The 23219-nt window shown below is 43.7% G+C and overlaps 1 long non-coding RNA gene across 1 annotated transcript; it reads right to left on the bottom strand.

The window, feature by feature from the left end:
• Nucleotides 1-17917: 17917 nt before the first annotated feature.
• Nucleotides 17918-23014, bottom strand: LOC123727269 (uncharacterized). The gene is made up of 2 exons (XR_006759151.1): nt 22915-23014; nt 17918-19925 (listed from the first exon to the last, which is right to left on the bottom strand). It is a non-coding gene; the product is annotated as an uncharacterized lncRNA (long non-coding RNA).
• Nucleotides 23015-23219: the final 205 nt, after the last annotated feature.

The raw sequence follows: 23219 nt of genomic DNA, 5'->3' as shown, positions 1-23219 counted from the left end.
CATCCTAGATCTGAATGAAAGAAATAATCTTATTAAATACTTTTTTCTTTACATAGTTGAATGTGCTGACAACAAAATCACACAAAAATAATCAATGGAAATCTAATTTATCAACCCATGGAGGTCTGGATTTGGAGTCACACTCAAAATTAAAGTGGAAAACCACACTACAGGCTGATCCAACTTTGATGTAATGTCCTTAAAACAAGTCAAAATGAGGCTCAGTAGTGTGTGTGGCCTTCAAGTGCCTGTATGACCTCCCTACAACGCCTGGGCATGCTCCTGATGAGGTGGCGGATGGTCTCCTGAGGGATCTCCTCCCAGACCTGGACTAAAGTATCCGCCAACTCCTGGACAGTCTGTGGTGCAACGTGGCGTTGGTGGATGGAGCGAGACATGATGTCCCAGATGTGCTCAATTGGATTCAGGTCTGGGGAATGGGCGGGCCAGTCCATAGCATCAATGCCTTCCTCTTCCAGGAACTGCTGACACACTCCAGCCACATGAGGTCTAGCATTGTCTTGCATTAGGAGGAACCCAGGGCCAACCGCACCAGCATATGGTCTCACAAGGGGTCTGAGGATCTCATCTCGGTACCTAATGGCAGTCAGGCTACCTCTGGCGAGCACATGGAGGGCTGTGCAGCCCCCCAAAGAAATGCCACCCCACACCATGACTGACCCACCGCCAAACCGGTCATGCTGGAGGATGTTGCAGGCAGCAAAACATTCTCCATGGCATCTCCAGACTCTGTCACGTTGGTCACGTGCTCAGTGTGAACCTGCTTTCATCTGTGAAGAGCACAGGGCGCCAGTGGCGAATTTGCCAATCTTAGTGTTCTCTGGCAAATGCCAAACGTCCTGCACGGTGTTGGGCTGTAAGCACAACCCCCACCTGTGGACGTCGGGCCCTCATACCACCCTCATGGAGTCTGTTTATGACCGTTTGAGCAGACACATGCACATTTGTGGCCTGCTGGAGGTCATTTTGCAGGGCTCTGGCAGTGCTTCTCCTGCTCCTCCTTGCACAAAGGCGGAGGTAGCGGTCCTGCTGCTGGGTTGTTGCCCTCCTACGGCCTCCTCCACGTCTCCTGATGTACTGGCCTGTCTCCTGGTAGCGCCTCCATGCTCTGGACACTACGCTGACAGACACAGCAAACCTTCTTGCCACAGCTCGCATTGATGTCCCATCCTGGATGAGCTGCACTACCTGAGCCACTTGTGTGGGTTGTAGACTCCGTCTCATGCTACCACTACAGTGAAAGCACCGCCAGCATTCAAAAGTGACCAAAACATCAGCCAGGAAGCATAGGAACTGAGAAGTGGTCTGTGGTCCCCACCTGCAGAACCACTCCTTTATTGGGGGTGTCTTGCTAATTGCCTATAATTTCCACCTGTTGTCTATTCCATTTGCACAACAGCATGTGAAATGTATTGTCAATCAGTGTTGCTTCCTAAGTGGACAGTTTGATTTCACAGAAGTGTGATTGACTTGGAGTTACATTGTGCTGTTTAAGTGTTCCCTTTATTTTTTTGAGCAGTGTATTTCTATAAAAAAAATCTAATTCTCAATTTCAGCTTCTTTACCATCTCAGTTATGAGTTTTAAAAGAGATGATCATCTAACCAAACTCCAAGGTATTTATAGGTGGGAACACATTCCGAAAGACAGCCATCATGGGGAGCGATGTTCACATTTTCCAATTGTATGCCACTCCTGGAGCAAAAATGTAAGTAGCTTGGCTTTGTTTGATGGCCTGTGACCATCCGTCTTCCTCTTGATCACATTCCAGAGGTTTTCAATGGGGTTCAGGTCTGGAGATTGGGCTGGCCATGACAGGGTCTTTATCTGGTGGTCCTCCATCCACACCTTGATTGACCTGGCTGTGTGGCATGGAGTATTGTCCTGCTGGAAAATCCAATCCTCAGAGTTGGGGAATATTGTCAGAGCAGAAGGAAGCAAGTTTTCTTCCAGGACAACCTTGTACGTGGCTTGATTCATGCGTCCATCACAAAGACAAATCTGCCCAATTCCAGCCTTGCTGAAGCACCCCCAGATCATCACCGATCCTCCTCCAAATTTCACAGTGGGTGCGAGACACTGTGGCTTGTAGGCCTCAGTGAATTGGGACAAAGCAGTTCAAAACCACTAATGGCAGATAACACCCATTACCTGTCCATCACACTCAAAACTAAAGTAACACGCAAATTGGCAGCCTGTAGTTTTAGCCTAAAATGTCAGGTATTCCCTAATTAACAGAGTTGCAAAGCCGTATGTGTATAAATGTCAGATTTTTATGAACCTCAGATTCATAGCTGGGACAAAGATTCACGTATACCATTGTAATAACAGAAAATATAGTTTAATATAACTGAAAGTACAGCATGTTCATAAACATCATATCACATCGTAATCGCATTGTAATCCACAGGAGCATTGCCATTCATTCTTGGCAATGCGGTGAGGCAATTTGTACAAATAGGCATAAACACTCATCAATCATGTTGCATCGAGACAAAAACTAAAGTAATCCGTCAGCATGCCATTATGGCACAGTAACAATCCATAGTAGTTGGTCCCGACAAAGTCACTCTCTTTAGGTGCCTAGAGAACAAAGTTGTTTTTCTGGTTTGTTTGCCGTTGGGCTGTTTTCTGGGCTGTGTCTTTGTGGGCGTAGTTAAAGCTCTAGCCCAGGGCTTGCTGCTCCTGAAGAAATGCCTTTCCACCTTCAGTACTTCTTCATACACACAGTCAGGTTTCACCCCCAGGAGGAAGGAGAAACCGGTCCAGTAGCCATTCGTACATCCTGGGGAGAGTGGCCTCCATCTCCGCATAGTGGTTCTTACAAAACCTGAGGGGGAAAACAAAACATTGCAGAAAAACTCAATGACATTGGCTAGGTTTCCATCCAATTGGCGACCAGATTTTCAAGCGATTATAAGAAAATATGCACATTTTCGTACCAGTGGTGTGTTTCCACCAAACAGACTTGCTGTGGATAATAATCAGTGTTTGACGATGTACTACACACAATTTACTTCGCTTAAGTTTTCAAGCATCGATCATCATGTCACCAGAATAAGACCCAGGATATTTATTGGAAAGGAGCATCAAGCTCCATCACTGTGCACTTTCACCACCGTGTGAAGTACATACATTTATTTAATCTGTAGCCTACAGTTCCTTCAGAAAGTATTCATACCCCATGATTTATTCCACATTGATGTTACAGGTTGAATTCAAAATGGATTAAAAAAAATAATAATTCTCACCAATCTACACACAATACTCCATAAGGACAAAGTGAAAACGTTTTTAGAAATGTTAGCACATTTTTTGAAAATGAAATACAGATCTCATTCCCATTAGTATTCACACCCGAGTCAATACTTTGTAGAAGCACCTTTGGCAGCGATTAAAGCTGTGAGTCGTTCTGGGTAAGTCTCTGAGTTTTACACATCTGGATTGTGCAACATTTGCCATTATTCTTTTAGAAAATCTTCAAGCTCTGTCAAATTGGTTGTTGATCATTGCTAGACAGCAAGATTTTCAAGTAGATTTAAGTCAAAACTAACTCGACCACATTCACCGTCTTCTTGGTTAGCAACTTCAGCCTAGATTTGGCCTTGTGTTTTAGGTGTTTGTCCTGCTGAAGGTAAATTCATCTCCCAGTGTCTGGTGGAAAGCAGACTGAACCAGGTTTTCCTCTAGGATTATGCCAGTGCTTAGCTCCATTCCATTTATTTTTTATTCTGAAAAACTCCCCAGTCCTTAAGCATTATAAGCATACCCATAACATGATGCAGGAACCACTATGCTTGAAAATATGGAGAGTGGTACTCAGTAATGTGTTGTATTGGATTTGGCCCAAACATAACATTTTGTATTCAGGACAAAAAGTGAATTGATTGCAACATTTTTTGCAGTATTACTTTAGTGCCTTGTTGCAAACAGGATGCATGTTGTGGAATATTTGTATTCTGTACGGGCTTCCTCCTTTTCACTCCTTCAATTAGGTTAGTATTGTGGAGTTAACTACAATGTTGTTGATCCATCCTCAGTTTTCTCCTATCACAGCCATTAAACTATAACTCTTTTGAAGTCACCATTGGCGTCATGGTGAGTCAAAAGTTTTGACACACCTACTCATTCAAGGGTTTTTCTTAATTTTTAATATTTTCTACATTGTACAAAAAGTGTGAAGATATCAAAACTATGAAATAACACGTATGGAATCATGTAGAAACCAAAAAAGTGTTAAACAAATCAAAATATTTATTTTATTTTAGATTCTTCAAAGAAGCCACCCTTTGCCTTGTTGACAGCTTTGCACACTCTTGGCATTCTCTCAACCAGCTTCACCTGGAATGCTTTTCCAACAGTTTTGAAGGAGTTCCCACATATGCTGAGCACTTGTTGGCTGCTTTTCCTTCACTCTGCGGTCGAACTCATCCCAAACCATCTCAATTGGGTTAAGGTCGGGTGATTGTGGAGGCCAGGTCATCTGATGCAGCACTAAATCACTCTCGTTCAAATAGCCCTTACACAGCCTGGAGGTGTGTTGGGTCATTGTCCTGTTGAAAAACAAATGATAGTCCCACTAAGCGCAAACCAGATGGGGTGGCGTATCGCTGCAGAATGCTGTGGTAGCCATGCTGGTTAAGTGTGCCTTGAATTCAAAATAAATCAATCACCGACAGTGTTACCAGCAAAGCACCATCACACCTCCTCCATGCTTTACGGTGGGAACCACACATGCGGAGATCATCTGTTCACCTACTCTGTGTCTCACAAAGACACAGAGTTTGGAACCAAAAATCTAAAATTTGGACTCATCAGACCAAAAGACAGATAATGTCCATTGCTCGTGTTTCTTGGCCGAAGCAAGTCTATTCTTATTGGTGTCCTTTAGTAGTGATTTCTTTGCTGCAATTCGACCATGAAAGCCTGACTCACACAGTCTCCTCTGAACAGTTGATGTTCAAATCAAATCAAATCAAATTTATTTTTATATAGCCCTTCGTACATCAGCTGATATTCTCAAAGTGCTGTACAGAAACCCAGCCTAAAACCCCAAACAGCAAGCAAAGCATGTGAAAGAAGCACGGTGGCTAGGAAAAACTCCCTAGGAAAAACTCCCTAGAAAGGCCAAAAACCTAGGAAGAAACCTAGAGAGGAACCAGGCTATGAGGGGTGGCCAGTCCTCTTCTGGCTGTGCAGGGTGGATATTAAAACAGAACATGGTCAAAATGTTAAAATGTTAAAATGTTCATAAATGACCAGCATGGTCAAATAATAATAATCATAGTAGTTGTCGAGGGTGCAACAAGCACGTCCGGTGAACAGGTCAGGGTTCCATAGCCGCAGGCAGAACAGTTGAAACTGGAGCAGCAGCACGGCCAGGTGGACTGGGGACAGCAAGGAGTCATCATACCAGGTAGTCCTGAGGCATGGTCCTAGGGCTCAGGTCCTCCGAGAGAAAGACAGAAAGAGAGAAAGAGAGAATTAGAGAGAGCATATTTAAATACACACAGGACACCGGATAAGACAAGAGAAATACTCCAGATGTAACAGACTGACCCTAGCCCCCCGACACATAAACTACTGCAGCATAAATACTGGAGGCTGAGACAGGAGGGATCAGAAGACACTGTGGCCCCATCCGATGATACCCCCGGACAGGGCCAAACAGGCAGGATATAACCCCACCCACTTTGCCAAAGCACAGCCCCCACACCACTAGAGGGATGTCTCCAACCACCAACTTACCGTCCTAAGACAAGGCCGAGTATATTATGTTGAGATGTCTGTTACTTGAACTCTGTGAAGCATTTATTTGGGCTGCAATTTCTGAGGCTGGTAACTCTTATGAACTTATCTTCTGCAGCAGAGGTAACTCTGGGTCTTCCTTTCCTGTGGCGGTCCTCATGAGAGACAGTTTCATCATAGCGCTTGATGTTTTTATGACTGCATTTGAAGAAACTTCCAAAGTTCTTGAAGTTTTCCAGATTGCCTGACTTTCATGTCTTTAAGTAATGATGAACTGTTGTTTCCCTTTGCTTATTTGAGTGGTTCTTGCCATAATATGGACTTGGTCTTTCACCAAATAGGGCTATCTTCTGTATACCACTCCTACCTTGTCACAACACAACTGATTTGCTCAAATGTATTAAGAAGGAAAGAAATTCCACAAATTAACTTTTAACAAGACACACCTGTTAATTGAAATGCATTCCAGGTGACTACCTCATGAAACTGGTTGAGAGAATGCCAAGAGTGTGCAAAGCTGTCAAAGGCAAAGGGTGGCTACTTTGAAGAATCTCAAATATAAATTATATTTTGATTTAACACTTTGGTTACTACATGATTTCATATTTGTTATGTCCTAGTTTTGATGTCTTCACTATTATTCTACAATTTAGAAAATAGCAAAAATAAAGAAAAACCATGGAATGAGTAGGTATGTCCAAACTTTTGACTGGTACTGTATGTGTGGGGTACAGAGTTGAGGTAGTCATTCAAAATTCATGTTATACACTACTATTGCACACAGTGAATCACAGAGTGAGTTGTTAAGCACATTTTTACTCATGAACTTATCTAGGCTTGCCATAGCAAAGGGGTTGAATACTTATTGACTCAAGACATTTCAGCTTTTCATTTTTAATTAATCTGTAAACATTTCAAAAAGCGTAATTCCACTTTGACATTATGGGGTATTGTGTGTAGGCCAGTGACACAATCTCAATTTAATCCATTTTAATGTGGAAAAAGTCAAGGGGTGTGAATACTTTCTGAAAGCTCTGTAATACACTGCATGGTTTCCAGAGTCGTAGTGGGAGGACCACACACACACACCATATCATTGTGACTCCAAGTTTACTTTCCACCGTCATTTCTCACATAATTAATTTTACAGACACAAAAAGATCCCACCATGTCAAACGAACAAATTAACTGTATGTTTCAGCATTTATAAAATTGTACCGAAACTTCCTGTTTCCCTCACAGCTGTCGTGATTTAGTTTTTTATTACGGTATGACTTTACGGTATGACTTTACTGGTAGAGCATGGCGCTTACAATACCAGGGTTGTGGGTTCAATTCCCACGGGAGACAAGTACAAAATGTATGCACTCACTACTGTAAGTTACTCTGGATAAGAGTCTGCTAAATGAGTAAAATGTAAAAAGTACACTAGTCTAGCCCTGTGCTAAGTGGAGCACAATACCGGTGAGTTGTGCCTACAGACCAATCTGAAAGAGTTGAATATAACTTTCATGAAGCAAAGAAGATTGAACAGTGGACTGCTAAAAGCAGAGTGCATATTTGCCAATGGTTTGTCTCACTTCCCTGTTTGCTCCTTTCCTTGTGCATGTGACAAATAACCAGTGTGTAAACAGCATACAACAGACATCCTGGTCCTCTCGTTCAGACCATATTTAAACAGAGCGCGTGTCTTGGCCGTTTTGTTTATACATGTATATTTATAAATCTCTACATGGCCGCAACAATTAACTTTTTTCTAAAGCGTCATCATTCCTACTACCTATATGTGGGGGGGAGAAATATCTCGCTGAAACTAGATTTAAACGGGATGGTGAAGATGGGCCCTATACAGTGAAACTGAAAGAGCCCCTGTGAGACGATAGGTTAGAAGGGAGTCACTCTCCACAACTCCAAGAAATAGAATGAGTAAGGTGGAATAGAAAGCGGAGGGGAGAGGGTAGCTTGGTAGATTTGATCAGTGCTGACAGTGATAACATCCCCCATCAGAGAAGAGAGAGAACACACAGGCCTGCATGGCCCCTCTCCTTCACCCAGCACATACAACCGCCACAAGCTCTCAGCAGTCTGAGAACTGGGCACCGTGTCTGTCTGAAGGCTATCACTGTTGTATACAACATCAGTTAGGATGACACCATCACCTCTGTTTTGGTTTAGGATAAGTGATTCAGGGTAAGGGAGGTCTACTTTGTTCATCACTGACTCTACTTAAGGCGTTTCATGCAACCGGGCACGGGGCCTTACCTGGGCTTGCAGGCCCTCAGGGCTGGGTGCCAGTACTAAAGGTTGGAGGGCCGGAGGGTTGCTCTCCACGGTTTGGTGGTGCAGGCTGGGCCCGGAGGATGTAGGGGCTGCAGCGGAACCAGACAGCTTCTGGAAACTCATCTGTAGCTGCTCCGCAACACCTGGAGAAGGTGAGGATGGGGGAGAGGGAGGGTGAAGGAAGAGAGTGTGGTTAGTGTGAGAGGGTGAGGGAAGATGGGGAGAAGGAGGGTGAGGGAAAAGACTGTGGTTAGTGGGAGAAGGTGAGGGAAGATGGGAAGAGGGAGGGTGAGGGAAGAGTGTGGTTAGTGTGAGAGGGTGAGAGGGTGAGGGATGATGGTGAGGAGGGTGAGGGACGAGAGTGTGGTTAGTGGGAGAAGGTGAGGGAAGATGGGGAGAGGGAGGGTGAGGGAAAAGAGTGTGGTTAGTGGGAGAGGGAAACAGGGGTTGAGGGAAATTGGGGTGGAGAAGAGCGAGAGATTAGCAAAAACAGAAGGACACTGATAACAGTACCTGAACCAGGTTGCGCCTGTGTTTAGCTCCTGAAAAAAAACTCCCCAGTCCCTAGCGATTATAAGCACACCCATAACATGATGCCGCCACCACTATCGTTCAATTTGGAGAGTGGTCCTGTAATGTGTTGTATTGGATTTGCCCCACATTTATTTTTGCAGTATTTGTATTCTGTACAGGCTTCCTTCTTTTCACTCTGTCATTTAGGTTAGTATTGTGGAGTAACTACAATGTTGTTGATAAATGGTAACTGTTTTGAAGTCACCATGAAATCCCTGAGCAGTTTCCAGATAATTGTATGTTATACACTATTAGTGAGTTAAGCAAAGTGTATAGTGTATGTTATACACTATTAGTGAGTTAAGCAAATTTTTACTCCTGAACTTATTTAGGCTTGGCTTTTTATTTTTTATTTTACCTTTATTTAACTAGGCAGGTCAGTTAAGAACAAATTCTTATTTTCAATGACAGCCTAGGAACAGTGGGTTAACTGCCTTGTTCAGTGGCAGAACGACAGATTTATACCTTGTCAGCTCAGGGATTTGAACTTGCAACCTTTCTATTGCTAGTCTAACACTCTAACCACTAGGCTACCCTGCCGCCATAGCAAAGGGTTTGAATTCATAATGACTCAAGACATTTCAGCTTTTCGTTTTTTATTAATTTGTAAAATGTTCAAAAAACATAATTCCACTTTGACATTATGGGGTATTGGGCAACACTTTACTTGACACACATCATAACACGTTATGACATGGTCATAACCATGTCATAAGGTGACATAACCTGTTATAATATGGTCATAACACTCATGACACATTTAGACCTGTTGTAGTTGTCATAACCAGCCATAAAATAAATGCAATATACACTACATGACTAAAAGTATGTGGACACCTGCTCATCAAACATCTCATTCCAAAATCATGGGCATTAATATGGCTGCTATAACAGCCTCCACTCTTCTGGGAAGGCTTTCCACTAGATGTTGGAACATTGCTGTGGGGACTTGCTTATATTCAGCCACAACTGCATTAGTGAGGTCGGGCACTGATGTTGGGTGATTAGTGACCGACCTGGCTCACAGTCGGCATCCAAATCATCACAAAGGTGTTCGATGGGGTTGAGGGCAGGCTTTGTGCAGGGCAGTCAAGTTCTTCCATACCAATCTCGACAAACCATTTCTGTATGAACCTCGCTTTGTGCACGGGGGCATTGTCATGCTGAAACAGGAAAGGCCTTTCCCCAAACTGTTGCCACAAAGTTGGAAGCACAGAATCGTCTAGAATGTCATTGTATGCTGTAGCATTAAGATTTCCCTTCACTGGAACTAAGGGGCCTAGCCCAAACCGTGAAAAACAGCCCCAGACCATTATTCCTCCTCCACCAAACTTTACAGTTGTCACTATGCATTCGGGCAGGTAGTGTTCTCCTGGCATCCGCCAAACCCAGATTTGTTCGTAGGACTCCCAGATGGTGAAGCATGATTCATCACTCCAGAGAAGGCGTTTCCACTGCTCCAGAGTCCAATGGCAGCGAGCTTTACACCACTCTAGCCGACGCTTGGCATTGCACATGGTGATCTTAGGCTTGTGTGCGGCTGCTCGGCCATGGAAACCCATTTCATGAAGCTCCAGATGAACAGTTATTGTGCCAGAGACAGTTTTGAACTCGGTAGTGAGTGTTGCAACCGAGGACAGATGCGCTTCAGCACTCGTTGGTCACGTTCTGTGAGCTTGTGTGGCCTACTACTTCGAGGCTGAGCCGTTGTTGCTCCTAGATGTTTCCACTTCACAATAACAGCTCTTACAGTTGACCGGGGCAGCTCTAGCAGGACAGAAATTTTACGAACTGACTTGGTGGAAAGGTGGCATCCTATGACAGCGCCACGTTGAAAGTCAATGAGCTCTTCAGTAAGGCCATTCTACTGCCAATGTGTCTATGGAGATTGCATGGCTGTGTGCTCGATTTGATACACCCGTCAGCAATGGGTGTGGCTGAAATAGACAAATCCACTCATTTGAAGGGGTGTTCGCATGCACTATATATACAAAAGTACGTCACAACAGGTGTAAATATGGGTCATGACAGTGTTATGACCCTATTATATCAGGTCATGATAAGTTATGTCAGCTGTTATGACACTATGACATGGTTATGACCGCATCATAATGTGTTCTGACACCGGGTGTCAAGTAAAGTGTTACCGAGTAATGTGTGTAGGCCAGTGACAAAAAAATCTCAATTTAATCAATTTGAAATGCAGGCTGTAACAAAAAAATTTGGAAAAAGTCAAGGGGTGTGAATACTTTCTGAAGAAACTGTATAGGCCAGTAAGTGTAGATACAAAACATTAGCATGTTGTTTGTACCAGCTCTTTACAGCCCATTTGCCATACACTGTAAATAGTGGACATGAGGCAGCTCTTTTTGTTTTGGGTCTGAACAGACTGATATGACTGGCACATACGTCTCCTTTTGAGGACAATCAACTTGTCTTTCTTCAAAGGCCAGTGAGGTTTCTGGGGGTACATTTTTTTTTAAAAAGGCGACTTATTTGAACATGTATTTTATTCCACTTTATACAGAAAGTTGTGAAATAGAGAAGATGGATGAAGGGGGAGACACAGTATGAAGGGTAGACAGGAATTGAACCCCAGTTACCTGTGGGGAGAAGTATATGTGTTACCACTAGACCACAGGCTCTGCACCTGGCTATGTTGTCCTGCTGTCTGTGGCCAGGGAAGACTGTGATCCTGTACCACCTCCTCAGGTTAAAATGGTTCCCATCTGGCACAAAGACAGGGAGGAGGACCAGACAGAATGTAGGACACTTGGTCCTTGCAATGTCCCACAGAGATGACTTCCCCAAATAAGAGGCCATTTACTAACTATTCACATAACGGGCTACTGCTAGGAACTCATAGACTTCATTCAAGTCTGTCATTATGGGCCCTTCTTAGGAGGTTGGAATTATCTCAGATGTTTTTATTACCACAGAAAATAGCAAGTGGAAACTCTAGCACCTCTGTAATCACACATATTTCAGCCCAGCCAACTCCTCACAAATATTAAATATAAAATGGAACATTGCAAGTGATGTCCCGGTTGTCAGAGACCAAAGGACTGCAGACCAACAGCAACATTCCTCCGTTCCACAGATAAGACCGCACCACAATGTTCACTCTTAATTACGTTAATTACACAATGTACAATGAGTACAAATTACAATAATCTAGGGTAACAATGATACAAGAACCTGTCACTAATGTCTGAAATACATACAGTTGAAGTTGGAAGTTTACATAAACCTTAGCCAAATACATTTCAACTCAGTTTTTCACAATTCCTGACATTTAATCCTAGTAAAAATTCCCTATCTTAGATCAGTTAGGATCACCACTTTATTTTAAGAACGTGAAATGTAGGAATAATAGTAGAGAGAATGATTTATTTTAGCTTTTATTTCTTTCATCACATTCCCAGTGGGTCAGAAGTTTACATACACTCAATTAGTATTTGGTAGCATTGCCTTTACATTACTTAGGTCAAACGTTTCAGGTAGCCTTCCACAAGCTTCCCACAATAAGTTGGGAGAATTTTGGCCCATTCCTCCTGATAGAGCTGGTGTAACTGAATCAGGTTTGTATGCCTCCTTGCTCGCACACACTTTTTCAGTTCTGCCCACACATTTTCTATGGGATTGAGGTCAGGGCTTTGTGATGGCCACTCCAATACTTTGACTTTGTTGTCCTTAAGCCATTTTGCCACAACTTTGGAAGTATGCTTGGGGTCATTGTCCATTTAGAAGACCCATTTGCGACCAAGCTTTAACTTCCTGACTGATGTCTTGAGATGTTCATTCAATATATCCACATAATTCCCCTTCCTCATGATGCCATCTATTTTGTGAAGTGCACCCGTCCCTCCTGCAGCAAAGCACCCCCACAACATGATGCTGCCACCCCCGTGCTTCACGGTTGGGATGGTGTTCTTCGGCTTACAAGCCTCCCCTTTTTCCTCCAAACATAACGATGGTCATTATGGCCAAACAGTTCTATTTTTGTTTCTTCAGACCAAAGGACATTTCTACAAAAAGTACAATCTTTGACCCCATGTGCAGTTGCAAAACGTAGTCTGGCTTTTTTTATGGTGGTTTTGGAGCAGTGGCTTCTTCCTTGCTGGTCATCTATGAACATTTGAACATCTTGGCCATGTTCTGTTATAATCTCCACCCGGCACAGCCAGAAGAGGACTTGCCACCCCTCATAGCCTGGTTCCTCTCTAGGTTTCTTCCTAGGTTCTGGCCTTTCTAGGGAGTTTTTCCTAGCCACCGTGCTTCTACACCTGCATTGCTTTTGGTTTGGGGTTTTAGGCTGGGTTTCTGTACAGCAATTTGAGATATCAGCTGAAGTAAGAAGGGCTTCATAAATACATTTGATTCCTTGCTGAGCGGCCTTTCAGGTTTTGTCGATATAGGACTCGTTTTACTGTGGATATAGATACATTTGTACCCGTTTCCCCCAGCATCTTCACAAGGTCCTTTGCTGTTGTTCTGGGATTGATTTGCAGAACGCATCTCCTTCCTGAGCGGTATGACGGCTGCGTGGTCTCATGGTGTTCATACTTGCGTACTACTGTTTGTACAGATGAACGAGGTACCTTCAGGCATTTGGAAATTGCTCCCAAGGATGGACTAGACTTGTGGATGTCTACAATTTTTTTTCTGAGGTCTTGGCTGATTTCTTTTGATTTTCTTATGATGTCAAGCAGAGGTATGAAGGTAGGCCTTGAAATACGTCCACAGGTATACCTCCAATTGACTCAAATGATCTCAATTAGCCTATCAGAAGCTTCTAAAGCCATGAGATCATTTCTGGAATTTTCCAAGCTGTTTAAAAACACAGTCAGCTTAGTATATGTAAACTTCTGACACACTGGAATTGTGATACAGTGAATTATATGTGAAATAACCTGTCTGTAAACAATTGTTGGAAAACTTACTTGTGTCATGCACAAAGTAGATGTCCTAACCAACTTGCTAAAGCTATAGTTTGAAATGTGTGGAGTGATTGAAAAACAAGTTTTAATGACTCCAACCTAAGTGTATGTAAACTTCCGACTTCAACTGTATTTAACAAACAGATGAAACTAACGAAGCAACTAGATTATAGAAACAGTTAAAAGCATGCACCTTCAGAGGCCTTCCATTGCATTAGCGTAAGCCCTTCCAGACATGTATGGAAATAAAGGTTCTGTTTCATCCTCATTCATGTGAATATCCAATTCGTGATAGCAAAATAAATAATCCCACCTAGCAATTTAGACCCTGGGTCTTGACCCCCGCTTTGTGCAACTGGGTCCTGGACTTCCTGTCGGGCCGCCCCCAGGTGGTGAGGGTAGGTAACAACATCTCCACCCCGCTGATCCTCAACACTGGGGCCCAACAAGGGTGCGTTCTCAGCCCTCTCCTGTACTCCCTGTTCACCCGACTGTGTGGCCATGCACACCTCCAACTCAATCATCAAGTTTGCAGACAACACTACAGTGGTAGGCTTGATTACCAACAACGACGAGACGGCCTACAGGGAGGTGAGGGCCCTTGGAGTGTGGTGTCAGGAAAATAACCTCACACTCAATGTCAACAAAACAAAGGAGATGATCGTGGACTTCAGGAAACAGCAGAGGGAGCAGCCCCCTATCCACATCGACGGGACAGTAGTGGAGAAGGTGGAACATTTTAAGTTCCTCGGCAGACACATCATGGACAAACTGAAATGGTCCACCCACACAGACAGCGTGGTGAAGAAGGCGCAGCAGCGCCTCTTCAACCTCAGGAGGCTGAAGAAATTTGGCTTGTCACCAAAAACACTCACAAACTTTTACAGATGCACAATCGAGAGCATCCTGTCGGGCTGTATCACCGCCTGGTATGGCAGCTGCTCCGCCCATAACCGTAAGGCTCTCCAGAGGGTAGTGAGGTCTGCACAACGCATCACCGGGGGCAAACTACCTGCCCTCCAGGACACCTACACCACCCGATGTCACAGGAAGGCCAAAAAGATCATCAAGGACAACCACCCGAGCCATTGCCTGTTCACCCCGCTATCATCCAGAAGGCGTGGTCAGTTCAGGTGCATCAAAGCTGGGACCGAGAGACTGAAAAACAGCTTCTATCTCAAGGCCATCAGACTGTTAAACAGCCATCAAATCAAATCAAATGTATTTATATAGCCCTTCGTACATCAGCTGATATTCTCAAAGTGCTGTACAGAAACCCAGCCTAAAACCACAAACAGCAAGCAAAGCATGTGAAAGAAGCACGGTGGCTAGGAAAAACTCCCTAGGAAAAACTCCCTAGAAAGGCCAAAAACCTAGGAAGAAACCTAGAGAGGAACCAGGCTATGAGGGGTGGCCAGTCCTCTTCTGGCTGTGCAGGGTGGATATTATAACAGAACATGGTCAAGATGTTAAGATGTTCATAAATGACCAGCATGGTCAAATAATAATAATCATAGTAGTTGTCGAGGGTGCAACAAGCACGTCCGGTGAACAGGTCAGGGTTCCATAGCCGCAGGCAGAACAGTTGAAACTGGAGCAGCAGCACGGCCAGGTGGACTGGGGACAGCAAGGAGTCATCATACCAGGTAGTCCTGAGGCATGGTCCTAGGGCTCAGGTCCTCCGAGAGAAAGACAGAAAGAGAGAAAGAGAGAATTAGAGAGAGCATATTTAAATACACACAGGACACCGGATAAGACAAGAGAAATACTCCAGATGTAACAGACTGACCCTAGCCCCCCGACACATAAACTACTGCAGCATAAATACTGGAGGCTGAGACAGGAGGGATCAGAAGACACTGTGGCCCCATCTGATGATACCCCGGACAGGGCCAAACAGGCAGGATATAACCCCACCCACTTTGCCAAAGCACAGCCCCCACACCACTAGAGGGATGTCTCCAACCACCAACTTACCGTCCTAAGACAAGGCCGAGTATAGCCCACAACGATCTCCGCCATGGCACAACCCAAGGGGGGGCGCCAACCCAGACAGGAAGACCACGTCAGTGACTCAACCCACTCAAGTGACACACCCCTCCCATGGACGGCATGGAAGAACACCAGTAGGCCAGTGACTCAGCCCCTGTAAAAGGGTTAGAGGCAGAGAATCCCAGTGGAAAGAGGGGAACCGGCAAGGCAGAGACAGCAAGGGCGGTTCGTTGCTCCAGCCTTTCCGTTCACCTTCACACTCCTGGGCCAGACTATACTTAATCATAGGACCTACTGAAGAGATAAGTCTTCAGTAAGGACTTAAAGGTTGAGACTGAGTCTGCGTCTCTCACATTGGTAGGCAGACCATTCCATAAAAATGGAGCTCTATAGGAGAAAGCCCTACCTCCAGCCGTTTGCTTAGAAATTCTAGGGACAATTAGGAGGCCTGCGTCTTGTGACCGTAGCGTACGTGTAGGTATGTACGGCAGGACCAAATCGGAAAGATAGGTAGGAGCAAGCCCATGTAATGCTTTGTAGGTTAGCAGTAAAACCTTGAAATCAGCCCTTGCCTTAACAGGAAGCCAGTGTAGGGAGGCTAGCACTGGAGTAATATGATCACATTTTTTGGTTCTAGTCAGGATTCTAGCAGCCGTATTTAGCACTAACTGAAGTTTATTTAGTGCTTTATCCGGGTAGCCGGAAAGTAGAGCATTGCAGTAGTCCAGCCTAGAAGTAACAAAAGCATGGATTAATTTTTCTGCGTCATTTTTGGACAGAAAATTTCTGATTTTTGCAATGTTACGTACATTGAGTGGCTGCTGCCAACATACAGACTCATCTCTAGCCACTTTAATAATGAAAAATTGATGTAATAAATGTATCACTAGCCACTTTAAACAATGCCACTTTATATAATGCTTACATACCCTACATTACTCATCTCATATGTATATACTGTACTCTATACCATCTACTGTATCTTGCCTATGCCATTCGGCCATCGCTCATTCATATATTTTTATGTACATATTCTTATTAATTCCTTTACACTTGTGTACATAAGGTAGTTGTTGTGAAATTAGGTTAGATTACTTGTTAGATATTACTGCATGGTCGGAACTAGAAGCACAAGCATTTCTCTACAATCGCATTAACATCTGCTAACCATGTGTATGTGACCAATACATTTGATTTGAAGAATTAAATCCCGACCTTAGTCTTTTTTACATTATATAACATGCTACAAAAGGTGCCCCATACTCAGCTACCTATGTCCCTACCCTGAGCAGGTCTGCCAGGGTGATGGCCTCTCTGGCCCACAGCAGGGCCAGGTGGCACATTGCCAAAGTCTTGGGCATGCTCATCAGCCCCTGTTCCTCCTCTGGTGCGAGGTCAGGTAGGAAACAGCATCCACAGAGCCAGAACACACTGAGGAGACCCTGTCATCACTGATGTGTCCTGTGGAACACACACACACACAGAACACACACACACTCATACAGGAAAACACTCACGTGAGCACGTGGAAACATGCACACACGCACCACACAGGTGCAATGCACACTCAGAGATAATGACTAGTGTTTGTTTTACTGTACCTGAGACAGAGCCTGCTCCACTGGCCCAGTTCCATCCCGTCTGTCTTACTGGCAGTCATAGTCACTCATCACTGACGATTATTGGATGTTTATAAACGTTAAAACACAGCGTCGGATATTGTAGTTCACAAGAAGACTGACAATTCAAATTCCGCTTCTTGTATATATTTGCTACATATGAAAAGTATGTTGTAAAGAGTTGCCTCAGAATACAACTGCGTGTCCTGAACGAGTACATACGGACATGGATTACGATGGGGCAGTTGTATCGGGAACTGCAGGCCTATAGACAAGACTGCTGCTCAACCTAGCAATGAAGGGACGCTAAAGTGACATTTTCCAAGCAAACAATAAAATTGCCGATTTCAAGAAGAAGCTGGGTGTCTGGAGAGACCGAGTGGATAGAGGTGTTTTTCGATATGTTCCGTCTATTCTAAACTCTGACTGACGTGGGTTATGTAGAAGATGGATCACATGCATAAATTGTTGAGGTCACATCTGAGCAAAACTCTGCTCAAATTCGAAGATTACTTCCCCTCGCAATCTGATCCACGCCTGGAAAAGCAGTGGATACGTAATCCGTTCACCAGCACGGAAGAGACTCACAGCTTGTCACCGGTTCTATTGGAGCTGTCCTGTGACCAAGGCCTGCTCGCTCGTTTTAATGAGATGCGCTTGTTCACATTCTGGCTGTTCAGCAGCAGACGCGATATGGCAGAATCCCCTTTCATTCTACCTACTTATGTGAGACCAGCTTCTCTCTTGCTGCAACAAAATAAAAATATGGCAACAGACTGGCTGTTGAAAACCCCTCTTGGGTATCCCTGGTACAAAATAGTTTGAGAAAGGCTGGCCTATACTATAGGCCTAGGCTACACGAAGAGCACAGGGCAAAGCTATGCTTCTAAAATAATGTACTTCCCACGTTTTTGCGCTGCTGAGATGGTGTACATAAAACTAGGCTACACTGCGTTACACAATGCAATGGATAGGCGTTCCCAATCATGGATGTGCTGTGTACGGTGGCACTTCAGGCCAGTCAATTCGTAAAAAAAAAAAGCTATATCTGTGCACTCGGACTAGACCTACTGATGTCCTGTTCCGTTTGGAAGGGAGAGCGTGAAGAGGATGACCTCGCTATCATTTTAATAAAAACATTTGTTTAGTTTCCCATAATGAAGCTATTTATCAGAGTTATTGACCTGAGTAATTTACAAACATTACTATGAAGCCGCAGCCGCGGAGATGGACAGCGCATGGCTGCTGAAAGTAGGTTCATTCAAGAAGACCTAATTCATTTAAATAGTCTTCATTTTCATTTGACTTTAGGCTACTAACAAGAGTGCTTTGTTTAAGAACTGATTCATATTCAAGAAATAACAGGTAGGCCTACCTGTTTGACAGATTAATTTATAGTCTACCATCCATAGATTTAGTCAGCCAATCACTTCAGTGACCATGCACTCTTTAAATATCTGTGTCAGTGAAGAGCTTGCCGTGTTAAGGTAAAAACAGGTCTTGAATTGAGGAGTTATGAGGTTGTTGTGGCTTTTGTTAAAGAAAATAGCTAAAAGCATAGGCCTACATGTTGATAATTTAAGATTTCAAAATAAATTAAAATGGACCTGATTATATAACTCGATCTTTTATGCTACAGTGAACATAAATAAAACACTGGTCCCATGTTTCTTGAGCTGAAATAAAAGATCCCAGAAATGTTCCATGCCTACAAAAAAGTGTATTTCTCTAAAATTTTGTGCACAAATTGTATACATCCCTGTTAGTGAGCATTTTATCCTTTGTCAAGGTAATCCATCCACCTGACAGGTGTGGCAAATCAAGATGCTGATAAACAGCATGATCATTACACAAGTGCACCTTGTAACCACGCCAGCCCAGGACCTCCAAATCCGGTGAGGGGGGAGGGTATTTCTGTCTGTAAGAAAGCCCTTTTGTGGGGAACAACTTATTCTGATTGGAATTAACTGAAAAACGCCTTATTGAATTCACTTTTAGAAGCACGAGTTTGGCCAGTCTTTGGTTTGAGGATCATGTGGTGCGCTATGCATGCCTAGTTTAATTTAGCCTAGCAGATGTTCTTATATTCCCATACCCTAATCAGTCAACACATCTATTTTGTAACAACAATATCATGGACTAAAATAGAACACATTTGAAAATGATAGTTCCCCAAATGAAAAGAGTTAAAATCAATCAAAAGTATTTATAAAGCCCTTCTTACATCAGCTGATGTCATAAAGTGCTGCACAGAAACCCAGCCTAAAACCCCAAACAGCAAGCAATGCAGGTGTAGAAGCACAGTGGCAAGGAAAAACTCCCTAAAAAGGCCAGAACCTAGGAAGAAACCTAGAGAGGAACCAGGCTGAGGGGTGGCCAGTCCTCTTCTGGCAGTGCTGAGTGGAGATTATAACAGAACATGGCCAAGATGTTCAAATGTTCATAGATGACCAGCAGGGTCAAATAATAATAATCACAGTAGTTGTAGAGGGTGCCGCTCAGCACCTCAGGAGTAAATGTCAGTTGGCTTTTCATAGCCGATCATTCAGAGTATCTCTACCGATCTTGCTGTCTTTAGAGAGTTAAAAACAGCAGGTCTGGGACAAGGTAGTATGTCCAGTGAACAGGTCAGGGTTCCATAGCCGCAGGCAGAACAGTTCAAACTGGAGCAGCAGCACAACCAGGTGGACTGGGGACAGCAAGGAGTCATCAGGTCAGGTAGTCCTAAGGCATGGTCCTAGGGCTCAGGTCCTCTGAGAGAAAGAAAGAAAGAGAGAAAAGACAGAATTAGAGAGAGCATACTTAAATTCACACAGGACACCGGATAAGATAGGAGAAATACTCTAGATATAACAGACTGACCCTAGCCCCCCGACACAAACTACTGCAGCATAAATACTGGAGGCTGAGACAGGAGGGATCGGGAGACACTGTGGCCACGTCCGACGATCAGCCCCAGACAGGGCCAAACAATGCATTACAAGTGCATACAGTGCATTCGGAAAGTATTCAGACCCCTTGACTTTTCCCAAAAAAATTCATGTTACAGCCTTATTCTAAAATGTATTAAATTGTCCCCCCCCCAATCTACACGCAATACCCCATAATGACAAAGCAAAAACAGGTTTAGACATTTTTGCAAAGTTAAATGAAATGGAAATATGACATTTACATAAGTATTCAGACCCCTGTACTCAGTACTTTGTTGAAGCACCTTTGGCAGCAATTAGAGCCTTCAGTCTTCTTGGGTATGACGCTACAGGCTTGGCACGCCTGTATTTGGGGAGTTTCTCCCATTCTTTCCTGCAGATCCGCACTCAAGCTCGGTCAGGTGGGATGGGGTGCGTCGCTGCACAGCTATTTTCAGGTCTCTCCAGAGATGTTAGATCGGGTTCAAGTCCAGGCTCTGGCTGGGCCAGTCAAGGACATTCAGAGACTTGTCCCGAAGCAACTCCTGCGTTGTCTTGGCTGTGTGCCTTGGGTCATTGTCCAGTTGGAAGGTGAACCGTCGCCCCAGTCTGAGGACCTGAGTGCTGTGGAGCAGGGTTTCATCAAGGATCTCTCTGTACTCTGCTCCGTTCATCTTTCCCTCAATCCTCCCAGTCCCTGCGGCTGAAAAACATCCCCACAGCATGATGCTGCCACCACCTTGCTTCACCGTGGCGATCTTGCCAAGTTTCCTCCAGACGTGATGCTTGGCTTTCAGGCCAAATAGTTCAATCTTGGTTTCATCTGACCAGAGAATCTTGTTTTTCATGGTCTGAGAGTCCTTTAGGTGCCTTTTGGCAAACTCCTAGCGGGCTGTCATATGCCTTTTACTGAGGAGTGGTTTCTGTCTTCCCACTCTACCATAAAGGCCTGATTGGCGGTGTGCTGCAGAGATGGTTGTCCTTCTGGGAGGTTCTCCCATCTCCACAGAGGAACTCTGGAGCTCTGTCAGAGTGACCATGGGGTTCTTGGTCACCTCCCTGACCATGGTCCTTCTACCCCAATTGCTCAGTTTGGCCGGGCAGCCAGCTCTAGGAAGAGTGTTGTTGGTTCCAAACTTCTTTCATTTAAGAATGATGGAGGCCACTGTGTTCTTGGGGACCTTCAATGCCGCAGACATTTTTTTTGGTACCGTTCCCCAGATCTGTGACTCGACACAATCCTGTCTCGGAGCTCTACGGACAATTCCTTCGACCTCATGGCTTGGTTTTTGCTCTGACATGCACTGTCAAGTGTGGGACCTTATATAGACAGGTGTGTGCCTTTCCAAATCATGTCCAATCAATTGAATTTACCACAGGTTGACTCCAATCAAGTCGTAGAAACAGCTCAAGGATGATCAATGGAAACAGGATGCACCTGAGCTCAATTTTGAGTCTCATAGCAAAGGGTCTGAATACTTATGTAAATAATAAGCTATCCAAATTTCTAAAAACCTGTTTTTCGCTTTGTCATTATGTGGTGTTGTGTAGATTGATGAGATTTATTTATTTATTTTTTAAATACATTTTAGAATAAGGCTGTAATGTAACAAAATGTGGAAAAAGTCAAGGGGTCTGAATTCTTTCAGAATGCACTGTACCTGATGATATGTGGCTGCTGTGTTAAACAATGAATGGCTTTTCTCTAACTCATTGATGATGATACTTAAGTTGTAACTGGTTCTGCTGTGCTCAACTTTTACAGTTGATAGACAAACTTAGACTATCCCCTTTTTTAACGGTGCTGCAGCATGCGCTCATTCGCTGTCATACTCTGTTGTGGTATTGTAAAAGATTCTGCTTGTCTCCAGTCATGTAAAAGGACCTAGAATTGCATGACATGCATTTATAAAAGGCAATTTTTTCAAGGACCGGCAAATATAAGATGATTGATTCAGGCAGTGGTTTTATTATAATGGTTATCTTTTCACCTTTGGCCGGCGGTGGTCTGCGAATCCACAACCTTCTGGCTACTTCATTTTGTAAGCATTACATGGCAAAGAACAGTTTCTAAAACGGTTTTATCTGTCCTAGGAGTGAGTGTAAACGGTAGATATGTTTTGTGCTAACCACTTTGTTTTAATTATTATTTGGGGTATGGGAGAGGGTCGGGTACAAATATGTTACATTTGGGAGGGTCATTCATTTCAGAGATCCGATTGTCTGCAGGTATCCCTCATTATAAATAATATACAGTCCCTATGCGACATATGGTCAAATCTGCCATTCAATTGTTGTTTCGTTTTAGCCCAAAGACCGGCAGATGGAGATAGTCGTCTCATCTTACCGTCCAAAGGGAATCCATGCAGTCGGCTATACACACCTATTCCCCGTGGTCCGGTTCGTACATAAAACATTCATGGTGGTGGAAAATGAATGTATGCATATTTTTCCAGTTTTTTTTCGCCTTCTCGCCATTTTAAATTAAGGAGGAAATCGACGCCTTTGCAGCTTGAATGGAATGTTATGTACAAACCGGTCCATACATTTGGATGGTAAAATGAAATGACTCAAAATCGCCATCTGTCGGCCTATGGGTTAGTTTCATATTCGATGCTAATAAATGGGCAAGAGCCCAGGGAAAAATCTGCGTTTGAAAAGCGTTGTTTTGCACGCAATTATTAAAACGTTCAATCACACCTGTGGCAGAGCGGCTTAAAAAACATGCGGCCGGTTGGGCTATAATGGCTAGGTTAGACACAACAAGATAATATATATTTTCTGGCGAATCTAAAAGTAGTGGAAATTCTATAAGTTATACTGTATAACCTACCGTTTGTTCTTAGTCCATTTTCACACACTTTAGTTTGTTTCACATCAGAAATTAACTCACACATCGGTTTGTTGTGGTAGAATAGGAACTTCCTGTGTGTGTTACCAATGAATCCATCCGACAGGAAACAACATTATTTTACTGTGTAACACAAGCACACAATTTATTGCCAAAAGGTTTTAACATAAATGTTTTTATGAAGAAATTGTTCAATGCTATATCTGAACTACAGAGGAATAAATCTACAGATATTCAATATCAGAAATGTGTTTTAGCCAGTACTCATTGAGGTGGATTGCACTTGC

This window comes from Salmo salar, chromosome ssa15 (assembly GCF_905237065.1).
Source record: "Salmo salar chromosome ssa15, Ssal_v3.1, whole genome shotgun sequence".
NCBI classification, from domain to species: domain Eukaryota; kingdom Metazoa; phylum Chordata; class Actinopteri; order Salmoniformes; family Salmonidae; genus Salmo; species Salmo salar.
This window is presented reverse-complemented; position numbering and strand designations above follow the sequence as displayed.